This window comes from Aethalodelphis obliquidens, unplaced genomic scaffold (assembly GCF_003676395.1).
Source record: "Aethalodelphis obliquidens isolate GAN/ISIS:26980383/991018 unplaced genomic scaffold, ASM367639v1 scaffold24, whole genome shotgun sequence".
Classification (NCBI taxonomy): domain Eukaryota; kingdom Metazoa; phylum Chordata; class Mammalia; order Artiodactyla; family Delphinidae; genus Aethalodelphis; species Aethalodelphis obliquidens.
Window position 1 is genome coordinate 18,596,592 of NW_020837968.1, and position 13,048 is coordinate 18,609,639.

At 45.4% G+C, this 13,048-nt stretch overlaps 1 pseudogene; it reads right to left on the reverse strand.

The window, feature by feature from the left end:
• Positions 1 to 6,076: 6,076 nt before the first annotated feature.
• On the reverse strand, positions 6,077 to 11,758 carry LOC113628650 (deleted in azoospermia-like; annotated as a pseudogene).
• Positions 11,759 to 13,048: the final 1,290 nt, after the last annotated feature.

Sequence of the window (13,048 nt, forward strand, 5' to 3'; positions counted from 1 at the left end):
TTCAGATAAGAAAGTAAAGTGGAAGCACCCTCCTCTGCCGGATTCTCTGCCTTTCCCAGGTGTCTCACTGGGCTCCTGGGCTGGCCTCCCAGCACGGAGCCGACTCTAGACTGAGTCCTTCATGGGAACTGGAACTGACCAGGACCAGTCCTGCCTTCGTGGATGGGCTTCTGGGGTCCGGTGCTCAGGGAGCTCCTAGGGCCACTGGTGCCTGGGTAGATGGTCCACGGTTTGGAAACTGAGAATCCTTCCCAATCTCCCTTAAGGCACGAGAGCCTGGGAGCATCTGTCACCCTCAGAGGATTTGTCCAGCAAGGTGCCCCATCCCCGGCCTTTTCCTGGCTACTTTTAGAATCAGAGGGCTTAAGGCTGAAGTGGACTACCCCACCCATTCTCTTGCCCCCTGGTTTTTAGAGCTAAGAAAACTGAGGCCCAGAGAGGTGACAGCATCTCCAAGCTCACACAGGTAATGATGGATGCCTGCATAAAGCCAGGTGTTCCAATTCCCAGCCCCAAATCTTTCCACACCTTCAAACTATTTCCAGCACGTGGTCCTGCAGGACACCCTGAAGCTGGCTGGGAGCATCCATAAGCCCCAGGCAAGCTGGGGACTCAGTCAAGCCAGGGTCGAGTCTGGGCTGGGCAGGGGAGGCAGGGGAGGCAGACAGACAGAGGGCAAGTCCCCCAGACTCCTGAGGCTTTCTGGACACAGCCTCCTAGTCCTGCAATGTGGATTCCAGGCGGACTGAAGAGTTTTGTTGGGGAAATAAAATAATTGAGCAATTAGCTAGTGGTGAATGTGGATTGGGAGACGTTTTTCAAGGGACCTATTAGTTGCAGGGAGGAAGGGCAGCTGCCCTTTGTCATGCAGAGCTGGGAACCAGGCCTCCCCTCCGACTGTGGATCTGGGGGGAGAGTCTGGTCAGGCAGTCTGTGGGGTCGGGTTGGGCTTGAAAAGTGGAAAAATTGTAAAATAGCTTCCACTGACCTTGTGGGAGGGGAGACTACTTCCAAAGCTGTCTGATTTCTAAGGTAGAAGGAGTGCATACTGTTTACGAACCTGTGTCGTTAGGGGTTTGAAAAGTTTGTGAAGACTTTTTTTCCCAGAGATAGTACGTTGTGAATGCTCTAGGTGTAATCGTGTGAATTCTGTACAAGCATGCAATTACTCCGCCTCCCGTCTGTTTTGTTGGCATGTTGTTGGCATGCACGTGCGTTAGGACTGGGGACATTTACGACCAGTCTCCTCCCCGCCCCCGGTGGCCTTTAGATAACCTAGACTGGCAGCCTTCCTCTGTCTTCCCCAGACCAGAGTCCACGGCTCCTGCAGCTGCTTCCCCTGACCTGACGTCACCCGGCCCGGCCACCCAGCACAGCTTGGTCATCATGGGGCCACAAAGCCCGCAGCCCCTGAGTGTCAGGAGTGGCGTCCCCATGCCTCCCCTCCCCACAGCCCCAGACAGCTTCTCTACAACCCCTGTTTGGGAACCTCCCACCTTCTGCCAGGTCTGGGTGTTTTTCCACAGGAGACTCTTGGGAGCAAATCATCTGAGGAGCTGGTGTTAACTGTGGATTCCTGGACCCCAGCACAGACCTCGTTAAGGGCTCGGATGGGGGTCCGGGGCCAGGAATCTGAATGTTAGAGCTTCTGCGCGTGCACATGAGGGTGCAGCAGAGCAGGGTTGGGTGGCAGTGCGATAGCAGTCCCGTGGGAGAAAAGCATCCCATCCTACCATTAAGGAGAACCATAACCCAGCCCTTTCCAGAGGGTTCCTCAACTTCCTGATTGCCTGTGATGAGAGGGAATAAAGTGACCAGAAAAAAAAGGGAAAATAATTTTTTCCCTGAGGTCTTTTCTGGGCTTTCCCTGAACATTTGAGAGTCAGAGCAGGCAATCAGAAAGGTTTTTTTTTTTCTCCCTCTGGTAAAAAGCCTTTTTGTGTCTTTCCCCACAGCTTCAGTACTTCTGAATATTTTCACATTCAAGGACCGTTACATAGGACACAGGAGCCCAGGGTGCTGATTCTGAACCGTGCCTCTTTGCCCAGGTGACGCCTAACTTGTCACTCTCGTGGCCACACGGAGCACAGAGGTTCCTCCCCCGAGGCCCAGCCCGCTTTCCCACCCCCGAGTCCTGCCCCTCACATCACCCTCCACTCAGCATTCAGGCCTCTCACAGAACACCCCCTGGAGGGTCATCTAGTGGCTCATTCTTCATCTCTCTTTTATCTTTGAAATGTTCTCATCTGGCAAGTCTCAGCATAAATTTCACTTCCTTTATGAAAACGCTTCCTAATGTTCTGAGCACCCCCATCTCTCCCTGCCCAGTTCATCACTATGTTCTCTGGATGCCCTTGGTCTCTCGTGAAAACAGGGGGATGACACTCCCTGTGACATTCTGGAAAGAGATGCTGGGGTGCAGCTCTCCCAACAGAGCACGTGCTCAGCGAGGGACGGACACCCCTCTAGGTGTAATCATGTCTAACATGGTGCCCGGCAGATAGTTTGTGCTCGAACTGCACTTGCTGAAAAAAGAGAGAGGCAGGGGGTGGGCAGCAGGGGAAAAAGAGAAGAGTAGATGAATGGAAATTAGACACATGAGATCTTACTCCAGATTAAGGCCACTATTGATTCAGGAAACTAATAGCCAACACATACAACGTTAAAATTGACAAACTTGGCAGATGGACAGACAATGAGAAGCGTCTCCTGTGCTCACCTCTAACCTCAGCTCTGCTTCCCCAAAGCAACACTAAATCTTGTATGAGCTCCCAGAACGGCTGGACCTGCACAAGCCCAGGTGTGTGACAACATCCGTGTGGTAACATGTTCTCCTGTTTTCACCTGACAACACATCCTCCGCCGCCTCCCTGCCCTTGGAGACACAGCCAGGAGTCATCAGGGCCGGAGCTGGGTCCTGTTTCTCCTGCTCTCACGTGATTCCCTTGGCCTTTTCTTTATTTTTTTTTCAGTGTGGCAAGATTTGCTTTTATAAACTAACTTGGCCAGATTAAGAGACTGAACAATACTTACACTTCTGAACTTCAAGGATCTAAATCTTGTCACATACTCCCCACCCAAATCCCCACCATCTTTTAAGATAATATGACATGAATAAGTAGGTCAAAATGCTTTTGAAAAAAATTTTTTTTCTTAATTTCTATTTATTCATTTATGCAAAGACAGTATCAACATAGGTAGTAGGAACACACTTTTTTTTTTTTTTTTTTTTTTTTTTTTTGCGGTACGCGGGCCTCTCACTGTTGTGGCGTCTCCCGTTGCGGAGCACAGGCTCCGGACGCGCCGGCTCAGCTGCCATGGCCCACGGGCCCAGCCGCTCCGCAGCATGTGGGATCTTCCCGGACCGGGGCACGAACCCATGTCCCCTGCATCGGCAGGCGGACTCTCAACCACTGCGCCACCAGGGAAGCCCCCCCACCATCTTTTTAGATAATATGACATGAATAAGTAGGTCAAAACGCTTTTGAAAAAAAATTTTTTTTCTTTATTTCTATTTATTCATTTATGCAAAGACAGTATCGACATAGGTAATAGGAACACACTTTTAAGTTTAATTTTCCATTTTGAAAGGTTCAGAATTTTGTCTCTTCTTTCTACCTTTTTAAATACTTCGGTCCAACAAAATAGCACACAAATAAAAAGTTTATTCCCTTACTTTTCTTAAGGTCATATTGGGATAATTAGAATTGGCTCTTTAGAATTTAGGTATCATTTATAGTAAACTTGAAATTTAATCATAGAATAATACATGTAAAATGTTATAGCACACACACACAAAAGTACAGAGAATTTTAAAAAGAACAAATTTCAGGGCACTTTCAAATTCTGAGGCATAAGAAAGCACTCTTGGGCATCCTTAAGTTAAAAGACTCTTCCCTTCAGATTCAGAATGAAGATTGTTAGGAATTGTAAGACAATGGGCACTGATGATATGGCCGATGGAAGATTCATTAGGCTAGGGAAAAATGGAGTTTCCATGTTTTAGTGAAGGGGCTGGCCAATGAAAGAAAACCCAGGAAGCCACTTTAAACTCATGTCCATGGCAGGTCAAATGATGCTGATACAAGTGTTTCCCTTAGAAAGGTATTATCCCATTGCTACCTTTCCAAGGCTTAGTCCTCAAATTGTTTATACTGATACTTCTCTTCTTCACATCACCTGTTCTAGGAGCAAACCTCCTGGAAGAATGGTGCTACAGACAGGAAAAGCAAGACTGTGGGTATAGCAAAGGGGCTCTGGATCTCTAGTTATTTTTCACAGTTTACACTGTCTAACGAGGAATCTAGCTGATCTAAAAATGGACTGTTAAGTCTAAGTCTAGTATATTTTGGGGATATGCTTATTGCTAAACAACTTTTTGGTTTAGAAATGCCAAAACTTCCTTGACTCTCCTGGACATATTTTACTTTAAAAAAGGAAATATAATAGGCTAAAAAACAAAAATCTATCTGTTCTTTAACAAATAACTAATATTTTAATGTTTTTATAGAAACACTTCCTTTCAGGTGCTCTGAGTAACGTTTAAGTGACATTAAAAAAAGTTTCAGGGCTTGCCTGGTGACACAGTGGTTAAGAATCCACTTACCAATGTAGGAGAAACGGGTTCGAGCCCTGGTCCAGGAAGATCCCACCTGCCGCGGAGCAGCTAAGCCCGTGCGCCACAACTACTGAGGCTGTGAGCCACAGCTACTGAAGTCTGTGTGCCTAGAGCCCGTGTTCCGCAACAAGAAGCCACCACAATGAGAAACCCGTGCACTGCAACAAAGAGTAGCCTCTACTAACCTCAACTAGAGAAAGCCCGTGCACAGCAACGAAGACCCAACACAGCCAAAAGTAAATAAATTTAAAATAACAAAAAAAAGTTTCAGCCTTCTCTAATACCAATATTTTGCACAATTTAAGATATAGCCATTGAGTTTAACATTTCAAGGGAAAAAAGTAAAGAGAAAAAGGAGAATGGTAACTTATCGAGAAGCTTATGTACTTAATAAAGTTTAGTTTGTTTTGGAGTCTTTACAAAAAATTAGGCCCAGAATTTAATCATCCTAATTACCATCCCAATAGGATATCTCTATGTGTGGATTCTAGATAAGATAAAATATTTTGAACTAATAAATGTAAGACCCACTGATTGGACTGTTTGTTTGGAATCTGTTTTACTGGGTTTAGATAAGGAAAACTTCAATAAAGCTAACTATATACTGAGTTCCACTGATTAAAAATGCAGTTTTAAAAACTCTGCTTTTGGACTTCCCTGGTGGTGCAGTGGTTGAGAATCTGCCTGCTAATGCAGGGGACACGGGTTCGAGCTCTGGTCTGGGAGGATCCCACTTGCCGCGGAGCAACTGGGCCCGTGAGCCACAACTACTGAGCCTGTGCGTCTGGAGCCTATGCTCCGCAACGGGAGAGGCCGCCATAGTGAGAGGCCCGCGTACCGCAATGAAGAGTGGCCCCCGCTTGCCGCAACTAGAGAAAGCCCTCGCACAGAAATGAAGACCCAACACAGCCAAAAATAAATTAATTAATTAATAACTCCTACCCCCAACATCTTCTTTAAAAAAAAAGAAACAACTCTGCTTTTGTGGTAAATTTCTGGACAAATCATCAAAGCACAACATCATAGAAATTGTACTCTTCACAGTTACTTGTTGCAGAAGTGAAGTGCTTGTATTTAAACTATCAAAATTCTGACCTTTCAAAACAGGTTTTCTAAAACAATTTTTTTTGCAAATCAGCATTTGCTTTTAAACTCTTAAAATGTCAATTTAAAAAAATCCTTACAGATAAATCTTAAAGTTATTCCTTTCAGTCTCAATCAGTTTTTTACTTTTAACTATATATTGAACACAGAATCAGTTTCTAAGTACATGTCTAATGAAAAACAGTTTCACTGTAAAATAAAACTAGGCAATCTATTATAACTGGTATAGAAAAGTCTGAGTGTGATTTATCAAAATTCAGAATTAAATTTCTATAATAGTTGAAACACTTTCAGTCTCTTCTTCCTATTCAAAACCTGCAACTTCCTATGAGACTAGAAAGTCAGCAGAGAAGATCAAACAGACTTAAGCACTGCCCAACTTCTTCTAAAGTGATGAACTCGGGCATCCCTGGTGGTGCAGTGGTTGGGAGTCCGCCTGCCGATGCAGGGGACACGGGTTTGTGCCCTGGTCCAGGAGGATCCCGCATGCCGCGGAGCGGCTGGGCCCGTGAGCCATGGCCGCTGAGCCTGCGCGTCCAGAGCCTGTGCTCCGCAACAGGAGAGGCCACGACAGTGAGAGGCCCGCGTACCCGCAAAAAATAAATAAATAAATAAGTAAATAAATAAATAAAGTGATGAACTCTTAACCTTGAAGTAGTCATCTTGAATAACAAGGGAGTTTCTCAGTCTGTTCTCTGGATTAAATAGACACGATTCCACCGTCTGTATGCTTCAGCCCACAGATTTCTTTTGTGGGCCATTTCCAGAGGATGGAGTAGCTTCATGAATTGAGCATTCACTTGGCAAAACTTCAGCTCCTGGATCAACTTCATTACAGTGGTAGTTAACAGCTGTATAATCCAGAGGAATAACGTAAATCCTTTGTTCCCCAGTAGGCCACTGAGGTGGCATCTGATAACTATAAACCCACAGCTGATATCCGGTCATAACCTGAACTGGTGAATTTGGATAAGGAGGATAAGCCTGAACATACTGATTCATCGTGGTTGGAGGCTGCATGTAAGTTTCAGTGTTGGGATTACTCCAGTGTCTGGATTACACTGAAACTGTGGTAGAGGAGGAGGATTAAAAACCAAAGGACGGGGCTTCCCTGGTGGCACAGTGGTTGGGAGTCCGCCTGCCGATGCAGGGGATGCGGGTTCATTCCCCACACCGGGGGGATCCCATGTGCCACGGAGCAGCTGGGCCCATGAGCCATGGCCACTGGGCCTGTGCCTCCGGAGCCTGTGCTCCGCAAAAAAACCCCCAAAGGACGTGGCTGTACATGATAAGCACTTAAATTTTGTTTCCTGATTGCAGGCCCAGTTTCAGCTTTTTACCATGGAAATTTATCTGTGATTCTACTGTCTTCTGCACATCCATGTCATTATAAAATGAAACAAGTCCATAGCCTTTGGACACACCAGTTCAGTCCGTGATTATCTTCACTTCTTTTACTGAACCATACGTAGCAAAGAAACTTGTAATTTCGGTTTCATCCATCCTAACATCAATTCCACCACCACCAAAAAAAAAAGGTATTTGGCATGATTTTGCCTTCTGGTAAAACATAGCCTTGGCTGGTCGTAGTGGATGAAGGCTGGGTGCTGGCCTCTCTGGAGGCGGTTGAGTTTGGAGTCTCAGGATTTGCAGCCTCAGGATGGCGGCAGCCAGGGTTCCCGCAGAGGGGTTTAGGAGGAGCAGGGGCTGCTGTTAGGCCTGCTCGTGCCCCCCGCCCGGCTTGACAGGGCGCAGGCGGACGAGCGGGGACAGTCAGAGACGGGTGGTGAGGCCGAGGGGCACAGGCGGACTCCCTTGGCCTTTTCCTTAGGATCACCTGTTCTAGATGGAAACTTCTTTAAGGCCTGGATCAGATCATATTTTCTAGACTGTCAGTACTAAGTTCATCCTAGTGGAGCCAGAGTTCTAACCAGTCCGGGGGAGAGTGTGAATGGAGGGCGGTGGTATTGACATTTGACATCATTAATTGATATTTGCTATGGTAATCATTATTATGGTACTGATATCATTATCTTATTCTCTACCTGATTCTCTACCTCTCATACCTGATAAAGCAGGGAGGAAGCATTTGCACATTCTGACGGGTAATTGGAAAGGTGGCCTGAGTAAACAAAATACATAATAACGAGTGTGGAGTCATTTGGGAATCCCTGGGATTAGCTCTGTCCTGCTGAGCCAGATCCTTTTCCCAGATACTTCAGCATTTTGTTAATAGCTCAGCACTGCAACTATCATGGAAAGGAAACGAGCTTTTGCCATCCACTCTGGTGAGAAGCTACTGGCGTGTTTTACCCGCTTCCTGCATGTTCATTAGGGAATGTGACACTCCAGCCACCAAGCAGCCCTGACACCTCCTGGAAACACTTTTTGCTTCCTCTGCAATGCAGCTCTAAGCTGTCCTTTGAGCATTTGGCCTGCTCTTGGAGCTCTGAGAGTTTCCTGGTGGGAGCTGATGAGTTTTCTGAAGAGCTGTGTGTGTGTATGTGTGTGTGTGTGTGTGTGTGTGTGTTCAAGGACGTATCTATGGTACTAAATCAAATAGCAAAGAAAGATTTATAATGAAAAGTAATAGTCTCCCACTCCATCCTTCCCCACTCTTCAAACGTCACTTCTGACAGTTTACCTCCCAAACCATAAACAGTATGCTTGATTTCTTACCTTAGACGTATCTGTTGACTCCCTGCTACGAAAAACAAGGGTTTAGCTCTTTTCCCCCCTCATTCTGGATTCCATCCTCCTCTCAAATTTTTAATAAACGCATTGGTAATTTTAGTTATTTTCATCACTTTTGCAAATTTAAACAATATACGAAAACCTCTATTTCTCGCTCCCTGAGCTGCAGACAGTGTCTTATTTTTGCATCATGTAAAACTAGACTATGAAGCGACCGTGTCTTGCACCTCCTCACCCAGCCTGGTCTCCCAACCCTGTACACCTTGGCATTTGCGATGTCAAGATGGGTAACCGTAACATTCTGTTTAGTCCTTTGTTTATAAGTTGATTTTAAATGCTGAAAACAAGTAAGTGACATTTATGTGACCATTATTATGTAAATATTCTTTATTGTAGAGCCAAAAAAAAAAAGCTGTGGGTCCAAAATAAACCCTGGGCCACTCATTCTAAGCGAAGTAAGTTAGAAAGAGAAGGACAAATACCATATGATATCACTTATATGTGGAATCTAAAATATGACACAAATGAACTTATCTATGAAACAGACTTACAGACATAGAGAACAGACTTGTGGTTGCCAAGGGAGAGGGGGTGTGGGAGAGGGTTGGACTGGGAGTTTAAGATTAGCAGATGCAAACTATTATGTATATAATGGATAAACAACAAGGTCCTACTGTATAGCACAGGAAACTATATTCAATATCCTGTGATAAACCATAATAGAAAAGAATATGAAAAGAATATATATATGTATATGTATAACTGAATCACTTTGCTGTACACCTGAAACTACCACAATATTGGAAATCAACTACATATTCAATTAAAAATCATTCTGAGAATACTAATTATAATTTTTGAGCATTTTATGTTCCCAAATAATATTTGTTTGCTCTAGAGTCAGTCCTTCAAAGGGGACCAACCTAAGGAATCACTTATTACTTTGGAGAAAGTAGGGCTGTGGGTCTTCACTATCAAAATTTGTTCTTTGGCAAAGACCTGAGGCCATGTCTCCTCATTGTGAATTTAGGTCAGCGTGCTTCTTGTACGAAGATGCATGCATTTCAGCCTCATCTTCAGTGAGAGGCTGACCAGCGCTCTGTGAGCAAAAGAGACATCCCTGGACATCACCCAAGTCCCTTGTCCAAGGGCAGCTTCTAGGCTCCCCCAGGGGCACTAACCACAGAACTGTGCAGCCCCTTGACTCTTTCCTGAGGAAGATTTCTCTAAGAAAAGGGTTCCCCTCCCCAACTTTCCCCAGAGCCTGGAGAAGCCTCTGAGATGGACAAACTGAAGGACTGGGATGTAGGAGCCCAACACTTTGCCCAAAATCCTGCAGAAGGAAAGCAACCGGTGTGCCCCACAGAAGCCTGAAGAGGCAGTGAGATTGCGAATGGGACTCGGGGCTGAAGCTGACATGCTGTTTGCAAAAGAGCACAGCACAGCCCTTGCCCCTTAACCTGCTCGCGACCACTTACAGCGGGCAGCCTCTCAGAGGAAGATGTTGCTATCGCCCTATGTTAACACGGCCTGTTACTGGGTGTCTATAAACAGAATAATACTTTTTTTTTTTTTTTAAAGCCTTCAGAGTCCTTGCAAGAAGGAAGGCTCCAGCTGCAGTGGATGGGATGACCTCTGCCAGGCGGTCTGGCTACAGGACCCTGAGGCCAAAGCCCGAAGGCGGGTCTCTCAGTCCTGAGGACTTGTTTGCCTTGTCCCGGAATGAGAAGCCATCTCCCTCTGAGGGAGGCCGGAGGAGGGAGGCTGAGGGAGGCTGAGCCCTTGCCACCCCTTTGGGCCTATCTAGGAGAATGCCAGGAAGGAGAAAATGGGGAAGGGTGGAGGGAGGAGTTTCACAAAGGATGCAGCAGAGATGGGCCCTTGCTTCTGTGGTACCCTATTCCTTCCTCTGCCTTCACCACATCACTGTGGCCGCTTCTTAATTTGTTAACAGTGGGAGGGAAGTTTAGAACTTCCTGGAATCCAGCCTCAGCCGATGTGAAACGTGTCCAGCCAGACCCCAGAAGTCTTGGCAAATCAGCTTCCTGCCTCCCAGAGGCTGAAGCCGTCAAGAGGACAGAGCCCCCTTCGGGAAAAGCATTTATGAGCAGGGCAGGAAGGTCAACCCTGGAACCCCTAATGGCACCACCTTTGCTCCGAAGGAGCGAGACGGAGCAGACCCTGTGGCTCCGAGGTCCCCGTCCAAAGGCTCAGCACCCATCGCTTACATCTACCTGGGTCTCCTTGCCATCACATACACTCCATTTCCACCCTCACAACCATGGGGGCCTTTGGGAAGGAAAACTGAGGCCAAAACACACAAATTAATATCACCCAAGGCCATGAGCCTGAATGTCAGGGACACCACTGGGATTTGAACGCAGGCCCCCTGGCCAGAGTAGGCCGTACCCGCAGCACCTTAATCTCGTGGGTAAACAGTCTCTTAATCTCAGTAGGTGGGCCGCTTCTGGTCAGCCAGCTCATCCCATCTGCAGTTCGTTCATTCAATCAGCATTCACTGAGCACCTATCAATCAGCAGACACCTCAGGGCTGGGGAGACAAAGACAGGGTCCCAGCAGTAGGAAGTCCACCCTTAGTAAACAGACAGCTGCACGGGGTGATAAGTGTGGCTGGGCTGACGTGAGGCAAATGTGGATTCTCCCTAGCTTCCCAGGGAGCAGTCGATGTCAGATTTCCCTTCCTCTGGGGTTTGGGACACTTCCACGCTGACTGGCAGAGGTAGCCCTGCCACCCACTGAGCTTTGGGGTTGGAAAAGGCCCTGGCACAGTGACTCACGGCTGTGATTCCTTATGACCTGTCTGTGCCACAGCCTTGACTACAAAGCAAGTGTCATTCTTGACACCCCAAGGACACTGGCCAGGCTGCCTGTAGGCCCGTTAATGTGACCAGGCTTGGCAACAGTGTCCATGAACTGGTGCTCAAGGCACCTGAAGAAATAAGACAGGGCCTAAAAGAAAGAAGGGTGATGAGTCAGGGAATGTGTGGCTGAGGCCCAAATCAGAGGTGCTGGCTTCTTCGTGCAGCAGGAACCCTTCCCTTCTTCTGAGTGGCCCCAGCGCCTGCTCCCAGACTGAGCCCAGCTCCACCTTGTCACAAGTCAGGTGGCCTGGAGCTGTGCTCTGTGCCTTAGTTTCCACATCTACTGAATAAGGAGGATGACAGTAGAGCCTCCATTGTAGGGTTATTTGAATTAGTATTTGTTAAGCACTTAAACAGTTCCTAGGACGTGGAAAACACTATGGAAGGGCTTTTTAAAAAAAATAAAAGAAGGGATCCAAGAGGCAGTGGCCCCGTTACCTTCACCCAGGATCCCCTCCATGGAGCATGGAGAAGTCAAAAGAGGACAGGCTTACTCAACAGGAAGGTAGCACTATTGGTGGAATGTAAATTGGTGCAGCCACTGTAGAAAACAGTTTAGAGTTTCCTCAAAAAACAAAAATAGAGCTACCGTATGGTCCTGAAATCCCACTCCTGGGTATATATCCAGAGAAAACTGTAATTCGAAAAGATACATGCACCCCAATATTCAAAGCAGCACTATTCACAATAGCCAAGACATGGAAGCAACCTAACTGTCCATCAACAGATGAATGGATAAAGAAGATGTGGTATATATATATATATATACTGTGTATATGTATATATAATATTCCATTGTGTATATATATATACAATGGAATATTACTCAGCCATAAAAAAGAATGAAATAATGCCATTTGCAGCAACATGGAAAGACCTAGAGATTATCATACTAAGTGAAGGAAGTCAGAGAAAGATAAATACCATATGATATCACTTACATGTGGAATCTAAAAAATGATACAAATGAACTTATTTACAAAACAGAAACAGACTCACAGACATAGAAAATAAACTTATGGTTACCAAAGGGGAAAGGTGGGAGGATAAATTAGGAGTTTGTAATTAGCAGATACAAACTACTATATACAAAATAGATAAACAACAAGGACCTACTGAATAGCACAGGGAACTATATTCAATATCTTGTAATAAACTATAATGGAGAAGAATCTGAAAAAGAATATATATCTGAATCACTTTGCTGTATACCTGAAACTAACACAGCATTGTAAATCAACTAACTTCAATAAACAAAAACAAAACCAAAAAACAGGGAGGTAGCATTATTCGGGCACCAAATTAGTAAAGAATTCTTTTGAGAAGTTAATAGTCAATGTTGCAGAGAGAGCAGTGAGAAGGTGCCAGGTGCATTTACAGGTGCCACCTTTGCAGCAGTAATTTGGTCACATGTATCAAGGGCCTTAAAAATATTCATAAACTTGCCCCAGTAAGTCTCCTTTTAAATGAATCTGTCCCACAGAGATAATTTGAGATTTAGACAACAGTTGAAACACAAAGATTTTCTACAGCATTTCATACAATTACCAAAAAAATTAAGAAAATGCCCAACAAAAGAAAGATAAATACACAAAATAAATTGTTAAATAGTCATTAAAAACCATATTCAGAAGAATTTTAAATGGCATAAAGAAAGCTCACACTATGCAATGTCAGTTAAAAAGGAATATGTATCATCATTAAAATGTATGATTTCATGCTGGAAAGGGTGTGGAGGAAAGGGAACCCT